Source organism: Pleurodeles waltl, chromosome 2_2, assembly GCF_031143425.1.
Source record: "Pleurodeles waltl isolate 20211129_DDA chromosome 2_2, aPleWal1.hap1.20221129, whole genome shotgun sequence".
NCBI classification, from domain to species: domain Eukaryota; kingdom Metazoa; phylum Chordata; class Amphibia; order Caudata; family Salamandridae; genus Pleurodeles; species Pleurodeles waltl.
The window spans coordinates 725,445,867-725,471,150 of record NC_090439.1 but is presented as its reverse complement, the minus strand read 5'-3'; the positions used below and the strand labels follow the sequence as shown (position 1 = coordinate 725,471,150).

Sequence of the window (25,284 nt, the reverse complement as noted above, 5' to 3'; positions counted from 1 at the left end):
CTTGCTCATTACCCCAGGTGTACTCATGACTCTTACATCTTTTGACATTGTGGACTATATGAGCGACTGAAGAGAGCTGAGAGGCAGATTGTTGTTAGGTAAATATTTTAATATAACCTTTATTTTAAATTTCAGGTGAGAGTGAATATTCATTTCAACTATATATAACAAATCCATACTTTAATCACCAAACACAAAGACAACGGTAGTGCAAAGCTGCTGACTAACAAACAAGCCGGATTATACAGGGAATATTTGGCTTACTTACAGGCAGGTTCTGATATCTGCAAGAATGTTGGGAGCTAAAGAATGATCCTGCCATGTGCTGTAAAATCATAGTCAGGTTTTCCCATGAACCTTGTAGGTAAGGAATCTGATCTCGATGATGTTAAAAATCCCCATTTAATACAACTCGCAGGCATGATACTGCAGAGGGACGAGCTTTTAGGGATGATGTTACTGACGACTACGTTTTAGGTACCATCCAATAAATAATTGCAAATAAATCAAATACAACATATAGATTAGTAAACAATATTTTTCTTTTTATTAACAGATTCATTTGAACATGTAAAACAGTTTAATTTTAAACACATTTATCAGGATTTGTAAAAATATTATTGTTTTAAAAAACACATTTTGCTTAACTTCAAAGGAATTCTCAAATGATCTGCATTTCTATTTGTAAAGACTATTTCTGGTCAGTAGTTGTTTCTGTTGAACATTGTGTGTCCTCTCCTTGTCCCTTTACACTTTGGCTCTAATGCACCCTGATGTAGAAGGCTCACTAACAGTAATATTGTTATTACACACATTTCAACCTTCCTCAGTCTATCAAACCAACCTTTGCTGACCTAATACATGTATTAGAAGTTTGCATTTATTCTAAAGTGTTTGTTATTTGGGATAGGCTCGCTCTATCTGCATGTCAACAGTTCTCCAACACATAGCTGAAGTGGCTGTAGCAACCTTTCAACAGATCGTCCGAATCTTTGAGGGCAATTATTCATTTCGGTTGATGCCTGCATGCAGCAGAGTCTTAAGCCATTTGTGTGTCCATATTCTTTATAGCCATTTAGCTACCTGTCTACTCAAATCAGTGGTAGTGCTGTGCTGCTTTTCTAAAAGTTTCAACGTTGATTATTCCAATGCATGTAATTGTGCAAGAGTAAAGGAGGTTTCCTGTACTCCTCTGAATCTGGACCTTACAGTAGGCCTTAATTCCATTCTTTCTCTTTCTAAGATAGGAAACTACGGTGCTGGATGATCTCAAGAAACTGTAGAAGGAGCAATAGTTGTACCTGGGTCTCCTAACACAGGGGTGGTGTTTTGTCTCTTGTTGGGTTATTTGCCTCTGGGAGAATGGTAATTGCTGTATCAGCTGTTTCTGCCTTTGTGTGACAGGAGGATCCACCAACATCCTTGGTTTCCAATGTTGTTATACGGGGTCGGCTGAGTTACTGTAATGAAAATGTTGTTATAATATTTGTATTATTATGATTGCTTTTCATCTAAAGTATGTTAATTTAAACATGTTTTATTATGATAGAGATTTGTAAATACTATCTGTAGCATTTACAATACATTTTAGATATCTCCTCATGCTCATACGGTGATAATAACACTTTTTAAGTAAGCCTGAGTGTTGTACACATGGCCTATATTATCCAAAATGCATTGTATTGATAACTGTGGAAAGCAGAAATATTAAACTACGAATGCTGACTTTTATTGAACACCAGTTTCCTAAATAAACATCCTATTACTACCACATCTGTAGGTCAATTTAATTAGTAAAGGTTACTGCACTTATTAATCCATAATTATTTAATATAAATAGTTAGCTGATGTGTCAATATTGGATACTCTAGAGATAGAGTTAGGTTTGAAGGTGGGCTCTATTAATTCTTTTAAAAGGGGTAGACGGTGGCCTGTACTTTGTGACCCACCTTGTTCTGAAGCCTCCTGTCTTCTTGATGATCCCTTTATGTTAGTGTAGCACTGCAACTCTTGCCTGAAATTCAAAGCATGCCCACTCCTTTGCTTCATCCACAGGGGAACCTTTGTTACATATGCTCACGATGAAGTGCATCAAAAAGTGTGGGGGGGGAATGTTTACATTGTTCAGCATTACGTCCATCATCTTTGCTTTTTGCCGTTGTTGCCCTAAGTGGGAAGGGTATCCCAGATGTGGGACTTTTAATTACATAGCACCCTGCCCTATGAGTTACCAAGGGCCTACCTTAGGGGTGACCTGTATTTAGAAAAGGGGAGTTTAAGGCTTGGCAATTAGTTTTAAATGACAAGTTGAAATGGCAGTGAGGCTGCACACACAGCCCTGGCAAATAGCAGGCATGGTTAAGGGGCTACTTATATGGGTGGCACAATCAGTGCTGCAGGCCTACTAGTAGCATTTATTTTACAGACCCTGGGCACCTCTAGTGCACGTTACTAGGGACTTACAGGTACATTAAATATGCCAATTGGGTATGAGCTAATGTTACCATGTTTAGGGGAGAGAGCACATGTACGTTAGCACTGGTGAGCTGTGGTAAAGTCTGCAGAGTTTTAAAACCAGCAAAAACAGGGTCAGAAAAATGGTGGGAGGCAGGCAAAAATATTGGGGGATGATTATCCTAAGGCTGTCAGGTCTTATACGTGGCAATCAGTCATTTACATTTAAAATTCACTAGATCTACATATGGTCTTCTTTAATCCAGTCCTACTAGTCTATGCGATGCATTAGATTTACATTTGACTGTAGTCTCCCCAGTCCCAGAAGCTGGCAGCTATCTTGTTGATGAAAGAGAAAACTGGTTGTTGAGGCCTTTAATCTGCTCCTCCCCATGGAGTAGATCTGGTGCATCTGGGGGGTGATGTCCAGCCTGAGCAGGGAGGAGCGTGGGAAGCCAAGGGTCACTGGGTCATTCCCAGCCCCTTTCTAGCCAGGGTCAAGGCACTGGCGTACATTCACAACCTGGGCTGGAAAACAACCACTCTGCTGTTGGACCAGGCCGGACAGGGACTCCTGCTGCGGAAGCTGCATGTGTCCCCATAGCAGGTCCTGTATCGAATCATGTCAGTGTCATCATCTACACTTCACCTCTTATCTAACTTGTTGTTAAGCTCCTGCAGAGCCCTTGCCCTCTCATTCCTTATAGATCATAGATTAAGCAACTTTATATTTACCAAATCAAATAAAAGATTTTCCAGTTGCACAATGCAAAATTAAGTCGAAAGCTTGGTATCTCTTTCTGCCATCAAAACTTAATGCTTTGGGCTTAATTCTTGGAGGATGCAACTAGCGATTGGGCATGAGGCAGAATCCCAATTGTATTTCAGTCAGATTTAATGTTCCAAACCTTGCTGAAGTGCGTAATCTCACTTAGCAATAGACAGAGACAATGCTACATTGTTTTTTAACATTGTTGGGATTCGTAGGAAGGTAAACCAAGGCTGGAATCTAAGCTTGGCTCCCGAATAATACACAGTTGGAAGCTGTATTTACCAGGTCTGATAAACAGACAGAGCAGACCTTTAAATACCAAAACCTAAAACCTAAAATCAGTGTAAGATACTGAGGTTTCTTGGAGGAGGATCAGTGCCCCCACCACTAATATATGCATTCATGAGTCATGCCCCCGGAAGCTACTGCTGCATAGTTTGCTGGCCACCACCTACTACATTAATAGAGCAAGCGGTGTGCGTAGCACCCACCTGCTCTGTGATCTGCATCATTGTACAAAGGCCCTGGCAGAGAAAAACATACCTGCTACAAATCCTTGCATGGTGTTCTGCTCTTCGCCAGCCCCATAGTATTGCTGCCACTGCTCTTCGCACTTCGGTGCCAAGCAAGCATGCTACAGGGAACAATGCTACCAACCACCTCTTGTGACTCCTGGCTGGACATGCTGGTTAGAATTCCTCATGTGATGAGAAAGATGAGAAAGAAATTCTGTTTCTGCTGTGCAGTTTAAATTAAAGGTGTTTCCCGAAAAAGGCAAGGTAATCAATCAATGCCGGAGTGATAGTCGCTTTGTTTGACTTATAGCAATTTGCAATTCTGTTTTTTAAATTAGGGATTATTTGTTAATCATTATTTGCCAAAGGGAAAGGCACATAATTCATATTTAGCAATTCCAATTTTGCTATTCAGTAATGTTGTTATTTAGTAATCAATAAATATAATGGTCAAACATTATGCCCTAAGAAAAAATGTTTTAAACTGATTTCTAAACGACAGTACAGTATCAAAATCTTTAAAAGTCATATTTGGCACATATAAAATAAGACTATCTCTGGACACCAATGAAGTTTCTAGCTTTTTCCAAGCCAAAGTTAGAAAAAAGTAAACTTTTGAATACTGCTGTTTTCACTATTTACAGCTGATGCAGCCTTAAATGATAACAAGGCATTCAGACAATGCAACTTTCTCAGACATACAAAGTGGGCCAGGCTACATGTTTTAAAATTAAACATAATAAGTCAAGGCGATTTTTTAATGTTAGCTTTTCCCTTTTACTACTACAAATGGATTACGTAGGCACTCCAAACATGAGGCCTTGCCCCGAGTGAATCAAGGCTCTTTTCAGCTTATATTTAAGAATGTTTGTCACACATGTGGAGTCAAAAACGTTACTGTGAAGTAAATGGGGTTGTACCCAATTTGTGTGGTTTATGCACTGTAGTAGGGTCCCAGGGGAATTCGTACTCTATACGGCTTTGGCAGTATACAAATAGGTCAGTAAGTCGTCCTGTTAAACCAAACTTAGTTTATTATACCTTCCAGTTTGATCACAATTTTGACGTTGTTGTTGGTCTCGCACATAAAAATTAACTATTAACTATCACTGGACTTCTTTTGTTTTTGCTCAATGTCTGTTTCTTATTTCCAGGGTTCCCTGTAAGTCGACATTCATGATTATATCTTTCTTGCTCTTTTTCAGGTCCTTTTCCAGTCTTCAATATGCCTCCGTGCCCATGTACATGTGAACAAGAGAATAGAGGAACCAGCTCAGGTAAGTGTGTTTTCTTTTCTTTCACGTTTATAATTTTTTATATATGCATGCAAAGGTGGGGTTGAGGTATGGGTTGGAAAGGATATTGTGTACACTTGTGAGTTTTTATATACAAGGTGCCAAACCAACCAGCATGAGCCCAATATCCCCTTGCTACTGACAACAGGGTCCTATGACACCATGTGCCACATGCCTTGAGGCCAGTGGTCGTCACCCGACTCCTACGCCTCTTCCCCGGACCCAGCCCTCCTCCACAATGGTGAAAACTTATCCTGAAAGCGGGATCGTACCTGATGAAGCCACGTCCCTCCTGGGAACTAGAGGGTCTCTGGGTTCCTCTCCGCGACGTCCTCCTCTCCACAGCCTCTTCTGGATGGTTCCCGGCTTTGTCGAGTTGAAGGCGGTGGGCTCGCCTTCCTGTGGACTCACCTTCTCACGTCTTCCTCACAGTGACCTTCTCTTTCTTCACACGTCTTCTCTCTCGTCCCATCTCTCTCCAGTCCTCCATTCCCGAACTCCCTCCTTCACGTGTCTCCTCTCTCTTAACATCAGCACGCTCATCTGGGCTCATCAGCTTCTTGCTCTCCGTTGTGCCTTGGGGGCACTGACCTGATGGCCTGGGGTTTTGGGTTTCCTCTTTGATCACAGGAGGGGGTGGCATCCTGGTACATGCACATTTAAGTTTGAATTAGACAAATGCCACCTCTGTTAATACACATAGTTAAATAGTTTCCATAATTTATGACAAATGCACATGCAGTGAGACCTGTGGAGGAGTCCCTGATTGTCCAGAGTCCAACAATCTACATCTGCAAACAGCACAAAATCTAGTCACCCACAAACACAATGGATTGTCTTACCATGAGGGCATAGCATAAACTCCCATAATGTTATTAATGGTAGTGGGCAGATACAAATTAAGATATTGCCTTCAATCTAAATAAACTAAAAATATAATCAAATAAAATATGTAAAAAGGATCCTGTGGCATTTTGCATATATTGTATTTCTTTCTTTATTGTATATATTGCATTTACTTATTTATTATTCTGAACACCATTTCTCTATTTCTATTCCTTATAGAACATTGTGAGGTCATTTGGAATGTTCATAGGAATGTGAGGCGAGAAGGCAGGAGGCAGTTGATGTGGATGGGTGTGTTCTCCCACAATAAACCAACTTTATTCTCAACAACACGCACTGTTTCTTTATTGAAGGATTTCAGCTTTAACACTGGTGACAAGGATGGTGAACTGTAAGTAGATCCCATCACTGACAAATTATTATATTAGTCTGCGCTGGCATTTGGTATGTGTTTTTGCCTTCATGAACATAATTTCAATTGTGCTTTTGACTGCCTATGAAGATAATTCATAAGGAACTGTGTACTTGTTTGGTGCTTGTGGCAACTGTCAGGCAATGTAAAAGGCTTGACTTTAGGCATTATCAACTGTTGCGATATTTGAAGACAGCGCACGAGCATTAAAATGCTGCCAGCGGCTGCACTGAGACACCTTTGATGGCTGTAAGGGAAAGTTTGTAAAGCATAGTGCTGTCAATGTACACTACGCACAGCGGCTGACTCTAAACACCTTTGATGGCTGTGATCACAATAAAGAAAGTTTGTGAAGTGTGCCACTGTACACTACACATGTGGGAAAGCTACGTAGGAAGAAGCTTCTGAGTATGGAGAGTAGTGGATACTAATTCTGAAAGTCCTCTAGCTGTTTGTTGAGTACAAATAAAAACAGTATGAAGAATATTGTGGTGAAAAAGGTGTGAGTCTCTTTTATCTCCGTTAATGACTTACTGCTAACTGTGCAATCATTGTAGCAAGGATCTAGGAGGTTCCTGGAGCAGTGAATTCTGCATGAAGAAATCTTATCTCCATTAATAACTTACCGCTCTGCCATTGCTGTAGCAAGTATCTAGGAGGTTCCCAGAGCAGCGAGTTCTGCATGAAGAATACCCTGTTGGAAAAGTCGCAAGACTGTCTATTCACTTATATCACCAAGCCAACTGTGCTATAACAACCCATCTTATTGTCTACCAGCTTTAGAGAAAAGTCAGCAGCAGTCCTGAACACAGAGTTTTGGAGTGTCCCAGTGTGCACAGAACATCACTCCCTGTCATTTAGTACCAGCGCATCTCATTGGCTATCTGTCTTAAGAGGAAAGAAAGCTACTGTCTTAAACATATACTGAATTATAAAGAAAGCTTGTTTTTTAGGTGTTAATGTCTAGTATGGTTCTTAATCTTTAATAGTTTACAAATAGTAACTTTATCCCTGGTGTTTATTTATATTATAGTGCATTGCATTTTAGCAATATTTTAATATTTTCAGCAGTTTTGACATTGTCTGGACAAATTCATATTTATAAAATAATGCAGAATTTCCTTCCTTTTTTCTAACGAGTCATGGTTTATAACCAATAAAATGTAGCAAATGGAAAAAGCTTTTTGAGTGCTATGCTAGAGTGTGTGGCACATCTCTTAGCAGAGAGTACAGCAGCACTTCTTCTGCATTGTCTGGGTCCTGAAGGTCAGAAAACTGTTGATCATGTTCCTGATGGACCAGACAATGAGGCTGTAGATCTTAATGAATATGAGACATGCATACAGACATTGGGAATACACTACTAACCGAAAGTAAGTATGAATCATGAGTGTTACCATTTTGGTAAGAAAGTACAAATTGAGGGGGAGTCCATAGATGAAAGTAGTCATGACTAGTTCATGTTGGTTTGCAACGTTAAAAAGGTATGTGAGGAACTGTCTAAGGGATGAGCCCACACTTGATGAGGTATTGGAAGTAGCAAAAAGGATAGAACATTTCATAAAGTGTGTGGGAGAAATGAAGAAAGACATGCAACGATGTGAAAGTTATTAAAGAAACGACTAAAGAAGCTGGAAAAGCATGTGAAGCCAAAAGTGTTCAAGGAGTGATGTGGCTAGGAAATGATTTTGGTGTGACAGAGTGGGATGCTTTGCTAATGACAAGTCTTGTCCCGCTTTGATAGCCGCATGTATGTTTTTCAAGAAAAAAGACCACTTTGCATCTGTATGCAGAATGAAAAAATTCAAACAAATATTCAGCTAGGTGGATGTGAGTGATAGAGAGGACAGGGAGAATAATTCTATTTTTGAATATAGGCAAATAATTTTGCAAGTAGCGAACAAGGTTGATGTTGATCCTTTGACTATATCCTGGTTAAAGGGGAATAAACAGAGTTGATTCAAGAGTTACAATCAAACTTGTTGCACATAAGTCTTATGAAGAGAAATTTAAAAATAAAGTGACACAATTGAAACCTGACATAAGACCATGTGCATTAGAGGGGGGCAATTGAACTGTATGGATATTTCATTTGATTGACTGAGTACAAGCAATGTTATACATCTGGGAAAGTGTATATTTAAAAAGAAAATTACAGTATAATAAGTTGGGTTCATCAGAAAGAGTTAGAGGTGATGTTGGATTCCAACAGCTCTCCTCCAATTATTTTGATGGAAAACTGTAATGTGGGTAATGTAGAAACTCTGGGACAACCTGGAGTAATCCTTCAAGATGAGGTGAGGAAGTAATTTTCCCAGGTTTTCAGAGAAGGTTTAGGTTGTTTGAAAGGTTATAGCCATAGAATGCAACTAACTCCAGGGGTGCACCCTTTTTGCAGCAAAGTGAGAAATGTACCTGTAGCCATAAGAGAGGAGATGTACTCTGAGTTGCAAAAAATAATTAAATAAGTTGAGGGTACAGAGTGGCTGCCTCCAGTTGTAGGAGCTACAAAGTGGAATGGGAGATTAAGATTGTGTGTGGATATCAGCCACTTAAACATGAGTGTGATAGTAGATAGATAAATACTTCACCAAATCTCACAGTTGTTAATAATGCTACGTGGGGCAAAAGTATTTAGCATCATTGATTTTACCTCAGTCTATCACCAAATCCAACTGGAAGAGGGTGCAAAGGTTCTTGTGGTATTTATGACACCTTCTGGAACTTTTTAAGTGTGTCAGGTTACCTTTTGGGTTAGTCTTGGCAACATCAGTATTCCAATGTGCCATGGAGAAGGTGTTTTGTGGCGTGGAAGGTGTATGCATATATCAAGATGATGTGTATGAAAAAGATGCAACTGTGCCTGAGACATGTCCTGAAAAGGTTGTCAGATCATGATCTCACAATCGAGTTGAAGAAGTGCATGTTTGGCACAAAATCCATAGATTACTTGGGTCACATGGTCACATCTGAGGAGGTAATCCAAAAGCAGATTTTGTTGGTTAAATTCAAAGCATGGCTTCACTGGTCACCAAAGAAGTATTGATTAGATTCCTGGGCATGACGGAGTATTTTTTCTACAATTGTTAAAAAATGTTCAGAGTTGAGCAATGAGATGAGGAATCTGTTGAAAAAAGGGGTTGAATTTGTGTGGAGTCCTGCTTGTGAGCAAGAATTTGCCAAATTAAGAAAATAATTCAGTCATGCCATTAAATTAAAACAATTGGATCCTAAAAATAAGTTTAATATTACTACGGATGCCAGTCTCACAGGGCTGGGTGCTTTGTTACAGCACAGTGGTTTAAGAGCAGACAACACCATTATGTTCAACTCTCGCAAAGTTAGAAATGTGGAAATTAGATATTCCTTCATTGACAGGGAGGCTGTTGCAGTACACTGGGAGATTAGAAATCTGAAGGCATTTTTGTGGGGAGGTGTTTTAGATGTGAGGATGGATCACAAGACTTTATGTGAGGTTTCAGGATGAAAGGTATAGACTTTGTATCTGGGAGAATCACAAATGGTTGGTAACTTTGCAGGAATACAACTTTATGGTGAAATATATTCTGGGAGCACAGAACAAGGTGGCAGATACTTTGTACGGGTTGGTGCCTAAGATGTGCGTTGGACAAGAAAAAGATCAAGGTGAGGATGGGCCAGAAAAAGACATTGTAATTGATGATGTGGGCGAATTTGTCTGGGAAGTTGGGTATGAAATTATTTCTGAAAAGAGATGGCAGGAGGAGGTAAGTTTGGATAAGTCATTGCAGGAAATGATGAGTCAAATATGTACTGGATAGAAGAGTAAAGAACAAAGTGGTGCAGGGTGCAAATATTTTTGGTGGCTAAGAAATGAGTTGTCTACAAGTAATGGTCTACAGTTTAGGGGCACAAGACTGGTTCCTTCTGTCAAGCTAATAGAGGAGTGGTTAAGTATGTAAGTATGGTACATAACTGTCCTTATGGTATTTTCAAGACCAAGGGGAGACTGTGTTCCTCATACTGTTGGCCAGGGATGGACCACCACGTTGAGAGGTTAGTGAGGGAATGCATATAATATGCAGTTAGTGAAAAAGCCTTGAAACCCAGGGAACAACCCTTGGTGGTTAGAAATCATCCCATTGGTCCATGGAAGGACATTGCAGGACATTGCATTGGACATTTTGGGTCCAATTCATGGTGATGGTCAGGATACCTATGTCATTGCCATTATAGATCTTTACTCCATATGGCAGGAGGTGTATTTTACCAGCGGAATTGAGACCTGACATGTGATAAAAAAAATTAAGGAATTGATAGAAAGAGAAGTTATCCCTGAATCTCTTCTCATGGACAATGGCATACATCTAGTGTCTAAAGAGATGGAGAGTTTTCTGACTGGATGTAGAATAAAACACAGAAAATGTGTTCTGTATCACTTTGAGACTGACGGAATGATAGAGAGATTCAATCGTGTTTTGAAAGAGACCATTTCTATGGCAAAAGATAACCGACAAGATTGGGTGGAGGAAGTGAGAAAAAGAGTTAAAACACATATATTTACACCACATTCCACCACAGGTGAATCCCCATTTGTGTTGCTTAGGGGAGAACACAATAATGCAATCTTAGAATCTGCATGGGTGAATGATTCCCTAAGAAAATTTGGCACAAAGTTAGCATCTGATGAGTGAAAGGTGAGAGAGGACAGAAAGATGAGTGACAACAAAGGTCTATTTGAGAAAAGAAGATCGGTCAAAGTAACCAAGGTTGTGGTGGGTGATTGGGTACTTGCAAAGAAGTCTGTGAGGAAGGATGGTGATGGAAAATATTCAAAACCTTTATCAAACTATTTATCAATTAAGTCAAAAGAGAAGACCATAAAAAGTGGAATCTGAATAGAATTGTTGTCTGTAAAGGGAAAAACATAGAGAGTGGTGTGCGACAAGAATATTTTAATATCAAGGAAGTCTAACAGAACAATGAAGAGACCTGCATATTTTGATGATTATTTCCTTTATTATATAATGATGATTATATCATGTAAACCTCCTGCATCTGATCTCCTCATGAGCCTGACCTATCTGAGATCGAGGCCGGCATCCACCCGCAGGCACCCATCCTTGGTCTGCTTCTGTCTGCCTCTGTCTTTTCTTCTTTTTCCTCTTTTTTCACCCTTTATGTCTCCTTGTCTGTTTTTCTTCTCTCTCTTTTGAGCTCTTGTGCTTCGCTATTCCCCCCGCTCCCTCCCTGCCACTGCTGCCCCTAAGGCACCACCCATCCCTCCCTGAGAAGCGCTTTCCAGCCCTCCCACCTCCCAGCTGACCAGCCCATTCCTCCCTCCCCTTCTTAATGGTGGCCGCTGCATGCATGTGCCACTGGTGTACAGAAGGAGGGCCAAAGGCAAGCCTGTCTGCACCTGTCTGTGCTTGGACCATGCCCAGTGCCACAGACCCTGGTTGCCGCACCACCTATCAGCACAACGCCAAACCTCTGCATGTCTTCAACCCCCAGAAGATCCTCAGCCTGCCACCTAGCTGACCTGAAGAATACTTATGGTCCAATCTACTGCTTTTGCTCTTCCACACCTGCCTCCATCTGCCACACGACCCCACACCAAGTCCAGACAGACACCTCAGCTGCATACTCCTGAGCACCCGCTCCCTCGTCAAACATGGAGTAGAAGTTTGGAACCTCCTTGACTCGATCGCCCCTGATATCGCCTTCCTCACAGAGACCTGGATCAGACCCACCCCAGCCCTGGATATCACCACCGACCGTCCCAATGGCTACAAAATCATCCACAAAGACCGAGCCAATCGACCAAGAGGAGGCATCGCCACGGTATACAGGAACACCCTCTGCCTGTCAACCACCATCGATACACAGAACCTATCAACCACCCTAGAACACCTACACTTCCGGATCCTGACCGACCCAAAAACCTCCCTCCAATGCATGCTCATATGCAGGCCACCCATGCCCCGACCCCAGTTCAGCGAAACCACTGCTGATCTTGTCACCTCCCGCGCGCTCGCCTCCACTGACTACATCCTACTCGGCAACCTCAACTTCCACCCGACAACCATGATGACTCAAACACCACAATCCTCTTGGACAACCTAGCAACCCTTGGTCTCAAGCAACTAGTCAACCTCCCCACTCACAAAGCAGGTCACACCCTCTACCCCGTTTTCTCAGCAGGAAACAACATCAGCATCTCGCATACCTCTGAACACCAGTGGACCAACCACCGATGTGTCCATTTTGCATTCACGAAGACCACTGCACATCACCATGGCCTCTGACCCCCCATCAGAAGCTGGGGGCAAAGAAACCAAAGCACAGCACACTGACGCACTCAGCCACTCCCCCAGTGGATGCCGTGAACCTGAATGACTTAGCACGCACCCTGCACAACTGGATCACAAAATGCGCTAACAGCATAGCCCCCCTCAGAAAACCCACTAGAAACCAGCACCGGAAGAAACCAAGCTGATTCACAACAGAACTTTAAGAGTCTAAACACACCTGCAGGAGACTGGAATGAAAGTGGAGAAACAGAAAAACAACTGAAGACAAGAATTCTTGAACCCCGGAACTGACACCTCACACATCCCCCCTCTCGAGACCTCTGCAACAACCTTGCCAGCATTTTTTACTGGAAAATCCAGGACATATACGAAGGATTCAAGAACCAAAGCTGGCCCCCACTGCTCACCAGCACCACCACGGACCCCAAGCCGCACCAGACCCTGAACCATTGTGCCCCTATCTCCACAGAAGTCACCCAGAAACTCATGAAGTCCATCTACTCAGGGGAACTCTCAGACCCGTGCCCACATCACATTTTCAATGTGTTCAGTGCCACCATTCCACCAGTGCTCTGCCGGACTATCAACCGTTCCATTTAAACAGTCACCTTCCCATCTGAATGCAAGCACACAGGGAACAACCCACTCCTAAAGAAACCCTCCGCTGACCCAAGGGATGTGAAGAATTACAGACTCATCTCTCTACTCCCCTTTCCAGACGAGGTAACTAAAAAGGCCATCAACATGCAACTCATGGAGTTCTTCGAAGCAAACCAGGTCCTATATCCCTCCCAGTCGAGATTCAGGAGCAACCATAGCACAGAAACAGCCCTCCTCACAGCCGCCGGTGACATCCGCGCCATACTGCACCATGGAGACACAGCTGCCCTCATCCTCCTCGACCTCTCCATCACGTTCAACACAGTTTCCCACTCAACCCTCTGCACCAGACTCCATCACACCGGCATCGGCAGTAAAGCACTGCAATGGACTCTATTCTTCCACACCAGAAGGGCCCTGAGCGCCAGACTCCATCCGTTCACCACAGCACCCAAAGAAACATGCTGTGGAGTACCCCAGTGTTTCTCACTAAGCCTGACCCTCTTCAACATCTACATGGCCAAACCAGGTTCCACAAACTCAACTCGGACAGGACAGAGATCCTCGTAATCAGCTCCAACTCCTCCACCTGGGATGACTCCTAGTGGCCAACTGCCCTAGGAAACGCCCCAACCAACCACTCACACCACCTGGGCATCCTCCTGGACTCCATGCTGTCCATGACCCACCAAGTCAGTGCCATCTCATTGTCTTGCTTCCACACCCTGCGCCTACTTCGGAAGATTTTTAAGTGGATTCCCATGAGACAAGAAGGGGGGACACCCATTCGCCTTTCAGCAGCAAAGTAGACTACGGCAATGCACTCTACGCTGGTATCACAAAGTAACTCCAAACAAGACTACAGAGAATCCAGAACACAGCAGCCAGACTCTTCCTGGACATCCCTGCCCATCTCAGAGACCTGCACTTGCTCCCGGTCAACAAAGACATCACTTATAAGCTACTAACGCACACTTACAAGGCAATGCACAACATAGGACCGGCCTACCTCAACCACTTCCTGAGCTTCTATACCCTCACCAGGCAACTCCGATCCTCCCAACTCGCCCTTGCAGCCATCCCCAGAATCAGGAAAAGAACATCTGGAGGCAGATCCTTCTCTTAACTCACAGCCCAAACATGGAACACGTTCCCACACAACCTCAGACAGGCCACCCTGTGAAGCAGGACAGGAAGAATCTCAAGATCTGGCTTTTCGAGTGAGCAGCATGCCCGCAACAGTGCATTAAGACTACACGGGTGATAAGTCACACTTTACAAGTGATTGATTGATTGGTTTATTTTGCATACGTTCTGTTTCAGCTTATGAAAAAGAGTGTTCACACCTTATGTTTCTTATTTGCATTGGTATGAAGGTGTTATAGTCTTGTTTGATATTATTTGCCAATATGAGAAGGAAGATGTGTGAAATTTTTTATGTATCATATTTAATTATTGTGTTATTGTATTTCTTTCTTTATTATTCTGTACACCCTTTTTCTATCTCTATATCTTATAGAACATTGTGAGGTCATTTAGAATGCTCATAAGAATGTGAGGCGAGAAAGCGGTAGGCAGTTGATGTGGATGGATGGGATCTCCTACACCCACAAAATGTATGCCTGACAACAAGTACAATTTATTTATTTAAGGATTTCTGCTTTAACAGATACTACATTGCTACCACAAAACTCATACATTGGCCTCTGCACTGGCCCAAGCAACAGTGATTTGGAATAGTGAAAGCTGTTTTAATCTAGTGCTCAGATATGTTTTTTTAGAATTCCTGATATTTTGGGAAACCATGTCCAGCTATGATTGAAATTCCAATGTAATATTTACTATAAATTACATGTTGTTTAATTCCTTGGACTGCTGTCAGGTTGGCTCTATCTAATTTAGAATACAGTATTCTAAACAAAACTAACAACATCTCACAATTATCATAACATGACCTGAGGACTAATATATCTAATCTTTCCATATTGAATATAGCACCAATTTTAGATTCACTATGTTTGTCAGTTGTAGTACTGGTGATTACAATAACAACCAAGTTGGAACACACCTTAGATTAAACTACCAGTTAAAAAGCACAATCAGTTAGGCTTTCCAAGTATCAGGTTACCTGAGTGGGGATACTAGAAAAGACCCTAACAACATCAACATGAAGAAGGTGGCAAGCATGGCAATGGAGAATAAGGACACACTTAGAACAAAGAATTCCATGGCCACTCAGACCTGTAAACACTACACAAGCCACACTAGAGCCAGCCAGTAGCAGATTGATATAGGCAGAGTGTTATGAAGACCAATCACATGCATAAGCAGGTGTCTGGGAACAGGGGTTGTTAAGACTCTTTAGGCCACACAACAGTTCTCATCCAGGTTTACCATCCTGTCTCCTCTATTGTTTTCCCCCTTCCAGTTCCCTCTTTTACTCAGTTCATACCCCATTCATGGTTTTGTTGTTACCTTGTTTTTCTCACCTCCTCTTTCTCGCTGTATAAGTCTAAACATTTATACGCCAGTGCCAAGGAATCCATATAGTTCTGTTGAGCCTCCACTACTCTCTTTCCATATGATGGGGAAGTCGTTGCACTTGAATCCCCCCTCTCTCTCTCTCTGTCTCTGTCTCTCTTGTTGTTTTTCTCTATCACTCTCTTCCTCTATCACACTCTTGCTTTCTTTCTTTCTGTCTCTCTATCTCTCTCATAGCCTATTTGCCCCTTAAACTTTGCTTTCCTTGACTATCCTTGAGTTTACAGCAAGGGAGTGAGCGGACCCATAAGGGGAGAGGAGGGACTGTCCCTGACATATGTCTACCTTGTATGTAATTGGGTCATAACACCAAGGTCAGCAAGCTTAGCTCCATTCTTATCATTTCAGTTAAGGATGAACTTCACATTGTCGGCAATTTCTGCCATGTGAGAAATTCTGGGGGTCATTATGAACATGGCAGGAATCCCCGCCGTGTTCATGCTGGCGGTCTTATCACAGACCTCCAGCCACCTTGAGACCCCGACAGCCGAATAATTAACATTCAGCTGGGCCGGCGGGCGGAAACAGTGTTTCTGCCAGCCTGTCCCCCGGAATGCTGGGCAGGGACATTGCTGACGGCTCCACATGGAGCCATCGTCAATGCCGCTGTGCTTAAATCAGGCAGTGACCAGCGTGACGGGGCTCTACACGGGGGCCCCTGAGCACCCCTTCCGCCAGCCTTTCCCTGGTGGGTGAACCATCATCAGGGTGCCTGTCGGCAGTAGCCTGTCTGTGGTGGAAGGTCCCCACTGTGTTCATTATGTGGCGATTGAGATCGACATACCGATGGTGGAAATTTCCGCTGCCGCCGGCATGGCGGTCTCGACCGCCAAGTTCATAATGAGGGCCTATATCATATTGAACTGTTCATTATACCCTGGAAACCATAATTCATCTTCATAGATCAAAACAGGAACTTCTGTGGACTTGGTAGACCTGAGTCAAGGGTCGAAATTAGTAACTGCTATAATGTGGTTTTGAATCTATTATACATATTCAACTTTTTAGGGAAATAAAAAAGGACAAACAGAGACTCCGTGTTAGTTTAATGTCCAATAGTATGCCAGGGTACTCATTGATGATCTAGGGCTTGGTTCCAACCGTTTCAAAATTTTCAGTATGTGTACTTGTCCCAAATACCACACTTTGAGTTTTATGAGAGTTGACTTTGAGAACATTTTCTATGAGATATAATAGATATAAAACATCACTGCATTTTTGGAGGCACACTGGAGGCTCAACAAGAATCAATGTGCCTTCAAAGTGATAGAAGAGTCTTAGGACTCATGATTTTGAGTGCTCAGGATTTAGCTAAAAGAAATTCCTGCATCAGAAGCGGGTCTAAATCTTTGAGAAAGATAATGAAAGGAGCAAGAGGTATCACATATTCTTGACATGTTTTGGAATGTATTGGTATGTGTCCAGAACTATATCCCTTTCTTTTAATTTCTGACTAGCTTTCACTGTGAAGCAGAATTCAGAATAGCTTTAGTAATTGTTCAAAGTGTTCTGGTACTGCCTGGGACTGTTGCCATTATATGGATGTGTTCTCCAACTTCACTTAGATTACTGACAGAGTTGTAGGTAATATAAAGTCTTTGTTATAGACTATCTTAAGTTTTGATGGTTGTAATTTATTCCTTACAGCAAAGAATGCTCCCTGAGGATTAAAGTATTGTGTTTTCCTTGCTTTTAACTGTTTGCTTAGAAATTCTTAATTGCAATGAAGAGAAAAGACTATAGCCAGATATCATTACGTTGTCTAGGCTTGCTGTAAAGAGAACATTTACATGAAGCAGTTAAAGGTTCCATTTACAAACATTTGTTTCTATTTACTTATTTATTTACATAGTTTTGTAAAGCACGCAAGAACATCGTTTGGCTGTGTCTAACACTTCTCATGAGAACTCAGCAATGTATTTTGATTGCTTAGTATATCTTTGCTTGCTGGAGGTGTGCTAGTGTTAAGAGGGATCAAAATAACAGTTCATTCTGAGCACAGTGCCAGAAACATGGGTGGGGGTCTAGAATCAAATCAGAGGTTGTAGGTTTCCTCTTTGCACTTGGCATGGGCAGTGTAGGGGTCCCCTGGCCAGCACTGTCTGCTTGCTGACAGTGAACATTGCAAGGGTGCTGGTGCACCCCAACATCCTACAGCATTGCCCCAGGCTTGATTATGAGCCAGAGACAATGCTGTAGGCTGTTTGCCACTAGGCGGAAACTGAAGTTTCAGCCAGCTGACCTAGCAGGAAACTCTTAATGGGCCCTGCGGGTGGGTAGCCACTATGGCAGCAACCTCCCCGTCAGCAGATCGCAGATGGTCTAAACCATCCGCCAAACTCATAAAGAGGGCCTTAGAGCCTTAGCCACAAAAGTAAATTGCACTTTTTTTAGTTATTTACAATTTTTAGTTCATTTACTACTTTTTGCTATTCACAAAATCTGTGTGCCCCATTGAAAATAATGGAGGCAAGGGATTAAATAGAAACCCCATAGGAAATAATGTTACATTAATTAAACTATGTACAATAGTAAAAAATATCAAAAAATAGAATTTAATGCTAAAATATATAAAATAGTAAACCTTTATTTAATTATAACATATTTTAATACCCTATATTGAATAAAAAAAATTACATTAAAATATAACCAAATTAATTTAAATGTATATATATTTCAAGTAATTAAAGATTTATTTCAATTTAAGTTAGTAGTATTGCAACATTTCTTATTTTCTTCTACATTTGAAATGAATATATAAAATGAATTTACATTAATATTTATTAGAAAAATTTATTTTAGAGTTAAATAAACTTTTTTATTTTTCCCAATACTTTACCATGTGGAGATATCTGCCCTTATTGTTGAGTCTCCCTACGACAACTTATAAGGAAATTTGTAGCCATTGCTTAGCAGCCATACACAATCTATTCCCCAGTCCTGTCCATCAAGGCGGGAATTCAGGCAGCAGAACAAGCAGTGGGACATATATGTTAAGTACCTGCTAGGTGGAGGTAGTGAATCAGCAGCCCTAAGCACTATGGAAATATTTCTCAAGCCTATGCAGGTACCCCTTGTCACTCCTTTTTTCACTTCTCTCAATGAACAAAACATCAGCGATTCATTAGTGAAGGTTGATTTTGGTAAGGTTTACTTCAAATGCATCACATGAACACCAGTGAAGTAGAGTAGTCATTAAATGTGCATGTGACAGAACTCCACTAGCATTACAAACCACAGCCTCTCTTGGGCTGATAGTAAGATTACTTTCTTTTATTCTTTGCTATTCATGTGTTCAATCAGTTGTAATTCAACTTCAATCCTTTTTGATAGAATAAATTTAAAAAAGGAATTGGAGGGTAATTGAAAAATCTATAGCTTCCAAACTATTGGCTCATTTTCTCAAACCCAACCTATGAGCCCTGTAGACTAGGCTTCCGACTGAGATGGGACGTGGAAGTGCCCACTACCTAGATACTTAACAATGGTCTGTAAATTTCAAGTACTGGTGATGTCTATCTACAGATTCTATTAGACCTGCGGTTGGCATTCTGCATGGTAGGGCTTCTCTTTATATGCCACTTTGACAGGCGTCGATAAAGTAGCCCATAAAGGTTTGCATCTATTTCAGTAGATGTGTGAAATCATTCACGCCCTACCCTGTTAATGGTTCTATTAAAGCACTCCGTCCACCATGTTATTAGATCTCCATGAAGATGCTACTTTACATGGTATGAAGGTTGATCTTCTGTCACCAAAGCAAAGCTGACACTTCACATCACACAACCATATAGGGTAACCACACATTGTACTTTTAGGTTTGGGCGAGGGGTTAATTATACCATACAAGTATAGCACAAAAGCTCTTGCTCAACCTGTATTTCTACAGAGAAATCATCTGGCAATTATCCATGCTGTATGACTTCGAAACTAAAAATTTGACCTTTTTAAATAATTTTTGCTATACGAAAATATAGTTTGTTTGCATGATTCATGATGAATATACATACTCTTTACATTATTTATTTGCTTCTTTGTCACTATCCTCTACTCCACTGCTTTTATACTTACACAGCAATCATTGCCCTACGTTGTTCAACGTCTACATGGCCCCCCTCGCTAAACTGGCCCGCCAACATCATCTCAGCATCATCTCCTACGCCGACGACACCCAGCTCGTCCTCTCCCTGACCAAAGACCCGCTCACCGCCAAAACAAACCTCCACGAGGGACTAAAAGCCATCGCCGATTGGATGAACAACAGTCGCCTGAAACTCAACTCCGACAAGACGGAAGTCCTCATCCTCGGGCGCACTCCCTCGGCCTGGAACGACTCATGGTGGCCCTCCGACCTCGGACCCCCGCCCACCCCTGCCAACCACGCAAGAAACCTCGGCTTCATCCTGGACTCCGCCCTCACCATGTCCAAACAGGTCAGCGCCGTCTCCTCCTCCTGTTTCAACACCCTTCGAATGCTCCGCAGAATCTTCAAGTGGATTCCAACAGAAACCAGAAAGACGGTGACCCAGGCCCTCGTCAGCAGCAGACTTGACTACGGCAACGCACTCTACACAGGCATCCCAACCAAAGACATCAAACGACTCCAACGTATCCAAAATGCCTCCGCCCGACTGATTCTCGACATACCCCGCCGATGTCACATCTCCCCTCACCTGAAGGAACTCCACTGGCTCCCGGTAGACAAGAGGATCACCTTCAAACTCCTCACCCACGCTCACAAGGCGCTTCACAACACCGGACCCTCCTACCTCAACACCAGACTTAACTTCTACACTCCAACTCGTCAACTCCGATCCGCCAACCTCGCCCTCGCCATCGTACCCCGAATCCAGCGCAAGACCTCCGGCGGCAGATCCTTCTCCTTCCTCGCCGCCAAGACCTGGAACTCTCTCCCCACACCTCTACGCCAGACCCAGGACCTCCTCGCATTCAGAAGGCTCCTCAAGACCTGGCTCTTCGACCGCTAAACAGCAGCGCACCACGCCCCCCCCTCCCCTCAGCGCCTCGAAACCCTGACGGGTACATAGCGCGCTTTATAAATATTGTGATTGATTGATTGATTGATTGCTCACAAACTTTAATAAAACTGTAAAACAATCCCAGATGCCCATTGCCACCCAATCAGTAAGATTTATGTTGTGCATCTATTTCAGAATATTTGGTCATGGCCAGTGGACCATACAGAGAAATGGTCAATACATGTTTTTATGGTTTATACTTCTTTATTACCACCTTCTTCAGGACCAGATGATGTTAAAACTTTGGTTTGGTTGATTTCATAAAAGTCCCTTCACATAGTCCCATATGAATGGTAGACATACAGATCAGGAAACTGATGAAAACTGATTCCCTGAGTAATTCCAACTTTTGGGTTGCTTCCTGGGGATATATAAACAAGGCAATACCTCCTGAATATGTCCTCAGAAAAGCCAATTGATGAGGAAATACTGTGTGCGGATTTACTCCACATTTCGCAACCCACATTCAAGTGATAATTCCTGATGATTTTGAGACACTCAGAATATGGGCTAGGATATTTAAAAAATATAGGTCCTTGTTTATTAAAAAGTGGTACAGCGTGGCGCTGCGTTAAGACTGGCAGCGCCGCACTGCTTCAGTGCAGAAACGCAGGGCTGCGCTGCATTTAAAACAATACTACATACCCATGTGTTTGCCCTAGCGCTGGCGGTAAAATTAGCTGCCTAGTGCCAACCCAGGCACCCTTGCACCATAGTGCACCATAGTGCAAGGGTCCCTGCACTGCAGGGAATGATTGTTTATGTGCAGGAAGGTGTCCCTTCTTGCACATAAACAATCATTTATTGCCATTTCTAGTCCTATGTGTGCTGCACAATGCCAATGTAATGTCAATGTTACAAGGCGATATGTAGGTCTCCTGCTTAGGAGACTCGAGAATTAAGTGAGTAAAATAAAACTACCCAGGGAAATACGTTGCTGCGAGGTAAGAATTGTTCCTGGTGAGGTTTTTCCAAATGTTCCTCCTCGAATGAGGCATAGCACATAATTACCACAGATTTCCCCTTTTCCAATAAGTTTTCCCCATGCAGACTTCAATAGGGGCCAGCACCGGTGTTGTAGTTTTGCACAACTTGTAATGTCGAGTGTCACAAAATAAATTTGCACCTGATTCAGAATTATTAGGCCCTTGAGAAAAAAAGGCCGTCACTATCAATCGGAAACACATATAAAAGTTAAGTTGTCTAAATTATGGTATGTGTTCTGAGATCTTCTTGGCAGACTAGGAACCCCGAAATATGGAACAACGTGTGTTTTAAACACATTAAAGTTGACAGGTTATCTTTCGGAGAGGGCAGTGTCTCTGGCTCGGAGACTGGAAACAAGCCGCCCTGCAGCTGTGATGGAAAGCAACTGCTCGGTTTAACTAAAAGATTCAAGCTGTTGAAAATGAAGCACGTGTGATAGGGTGAAGCCGGCTCTCTGGTTTTTCCTTGAAAGGCACTGACATCAAGTGAGTCACCTGCTCCAGTAAAACAAAATAATCCACACAATCAGTTTGGACATCCTAAAAGGGAGTGATTTTATAAAACAAAGCATTTGCAGCGCAGTTCAAAGGTTTAGCAAGATTACACAAATCAAATCGCTGGCGTCTCCAGTTTCAAAGGCAGGAAAGGTCATTAAAATATTTGTAACACATCCAATAAATATATATTCCTGATGTGATCAAACATGAAGAGCCTAAACGTGATTGAATTAGCTGAAAGGTCAGGCTGCAGCCTGATGCCGTTAACCAGAAAAATGGGAACCAGAACGTCGGCGGATCCGAAATGTAACAAACATCCTAGTGTTGCAGCTCAAAACTACCCGGGAGTTGTCAGGTCAAATCAATTCAAAATAATTCAAAATTTAAAAAAACATGCGGGCATTCTGACCTTAACAGCAGAAGCGACTTAATAATGACACCACATCGGCGCTGCTGCAGCGAGAGCCAATGGCGACGAGGCCAAGTATATCATCCTTGACAGCACATCAGGCACATTTCCCACCCGATATACTATATCCAGTGAGAGTGGATCATTTCAGGAATACATTTCCTTAGAAAAACAAGTGTTGACTTAAACACTAATTAGAGATGTCAGGGGCGTAGTAAGTATGACTAACGTGAACTCCTGGTGACTCTCCTAAATACACAAGCTTTTAAGCACGCATGGTTAGGACTAAATTGTCTATATGCATTTGACGAAAGTTATGCAAAGGCAACCAAATAGGAGTATTTTGTCTGCTTGACTGATGCGAAAAGGAAAGTACATGTTATTGACTGAATTTTCAAAGGTGAAAGGTCATTTAATTTAATTTATTAGACCATATGTCTGCAACAGAATTCTTTTTTAATACAAAAATGTTTCTGTGGGATTTATACTTCGCAGAAAACTATTTGTGTCCTTTTTGGCAAACTGATTGTGCACAGAAAAGGGCTGCAAATTGTAAATCTGAAGGAACGAATTCTGAGTGTATTTTCCAACATGAGATTGTAACGTAAGTATGTTTGGCTGACTTGCCTTAGAGTACGAATTAAACCTACAAGAAAAGTTGCTGGCGTGAAGGAGAAACAAACTTTCCTAATGGTACCTGTGTGGCTTAAAAGCTAGCGGTGCCACTTTGAAACTGGGAATTCCGGGGAATATAGTGATAGACTTGATGGCTCAGTGCAGTGTAGAAGCCTATTTTAATGCACCTACATTATCTAAAGTGAATTTATTTAATTCAATATTTTTGGAGTTTGAGCTTGATTTTATGGCAAGGTACGGAGGCCAATATTATGCATTCACCTCTTTATTGCCATACACAGCAGCAACTAGACTTTCAACTTCAGAATTTAGAATATTAGCAAAACAACATTCGGATCAACTATATAATCTGCTGCCCAGCAACCATCTCCCTTCTTTGTTGCTGCTCACGGATGAGGTAAATACTCTGAGTCTTGGTATGATTGAAGGATTTGAAAGGGTGACTGCGTGTGCAGCATGGGTTGACTTTTGGAGGCTGTAATTCATTGTGTGTGTGTGTCTGGTTTCTTCTTCCCATTTAGTTGTGGCGCTGTATTTTGGGAAATTGTGTTCAGTTTTCTTAGGGTTAGAGTGAAAAAGACTCTTTGCTTTTGTGATTTACGACGCCGCTCGGAGGTGCGTGTGGTGGTCTTGGCTATTAGTGTGGGAGGATTGAATTACCCTTGAAGTATTTATTTGAGTGTGGCAGTGCCAGGACTCATCTGCTGGCTCACGCATTCTAAAATGCCTTTGGCATTCAAAAGTGCGAGGCGGCACTTTAACTAATCTATCGGCTAGCGTCCTTTGAAATGCCTTTGTCATTCTGAATCGCATGCCTGCTATATCGCCGACGATTCGTCTACTGAAGGCGCGTGTAAGCCCCCTCGTGTCTGCTGGCTGACTCGTTTGGCAAGGGTTAAACGTGCATGTCTCCTCACTCGCGCTGCACTAGTCAGCTTGTTTGCTGTAGTCTAAAGAGCAGAGGAGTTAATACGTTGTAATTAAAAGAAAAGCCTGCGGCATATTGACAGGATATCCATCACTGGTGCGATGGAATAACCCATCCGCCAATATCTAAATGAGGCCCATAGTGTTCACAGTCTTTTAGGACAGGTTGGGACATTCTGGGACATATGTTTAGGAGTTATTCCCATTCTTCAAAAGGAAGAAGCAATTCAGATTTGGGGTGCTTGAAATGCTGCTTGTAGTTTGTGAGGGCAGAACTTGATACACAGACAGTGAATTAAAAAGCACCCCAAACAAAGGACTGCTGCTTGCCAGTGAGTGTCAGTTAACATGAAACACATCTACAAGGATATCCAGCTCATGCTGTGTCATCATTAGGTGGAAAACATTTAGCTAATTGTAAGGAGGAACAATCTTTAGGGCTGCATCTGTTTGCGCGCCTGGTCCTTAATAAGTAAACTTACAAGGGGATGCGCATAGGTCGACAGCACAGTTGGTAACTAGAAACAAAAAGCAACAAAGTTATATTCAGTCACATTATCATATCTACCTATCCTCGGTATGGATCAGCAACAGAGTCAGTCTTCGTCTTCAGGTCATCAGACAGTCAGCATCACATCAGACTCACAAACGTATGAGCCCAATGACAGAATCTCGAATCGCCTTAGTAACATCTAGCATCTGCGTCTGGCATCTGACGTCTCTCTCCATCTGTCTGTCGTCTCACTGTCACGTTGTTATATGGAAGTTACCCAGACTATGCCCCAATTTCCAATTGGTCAATTAATCACAAGTTATGACTTTACCCAATAGCTGTTTTATTCAAAATTTATGAATTCTAATATTTCACAGTTCTCTTGTCGTTGATTGGTCCGCTTTACGATGTCCTCATCATCTGGCTCGTCAGGTATCAAAAATGTTGCATCTTCTTCTCCAGTCAGTGCCTTCATTGTTCAAGTCCTGGGAAAGTACACTCAGTGTGCTTTACACTCTTAACCATTACAATTCTAGTTCCATCATCTCCTGTCCGTCGGTTCACATAG

The 25,284-nt window shown here is 42.2% G+C and overlaps 1 long non-coding RNA gene across 1 annotated transcript; it reads right to left on the bottom strand.

Annotated features, from left to right (window-relative positions):
* Positions 1 to 548: 548 nt before the first annotated feature.
* Positions 549 to 24,940, bottom strand: LOC138273916 (uncharacterized). The gene is made up of 3 exons (XR_011200299.1): positions 24,792 to 24,940; positions 5,309 to 5,680; positions 549 to 1,460 (listed from the first exon to the last, which is right to left on the bottom strand). It is a non-coding gene; the product is annotated as an uncharacterized lncRNA (long non-coding RNA).
* Between the last annotated feature and the right edge of the window lie 344 nt (positions 24,941 to 25,284).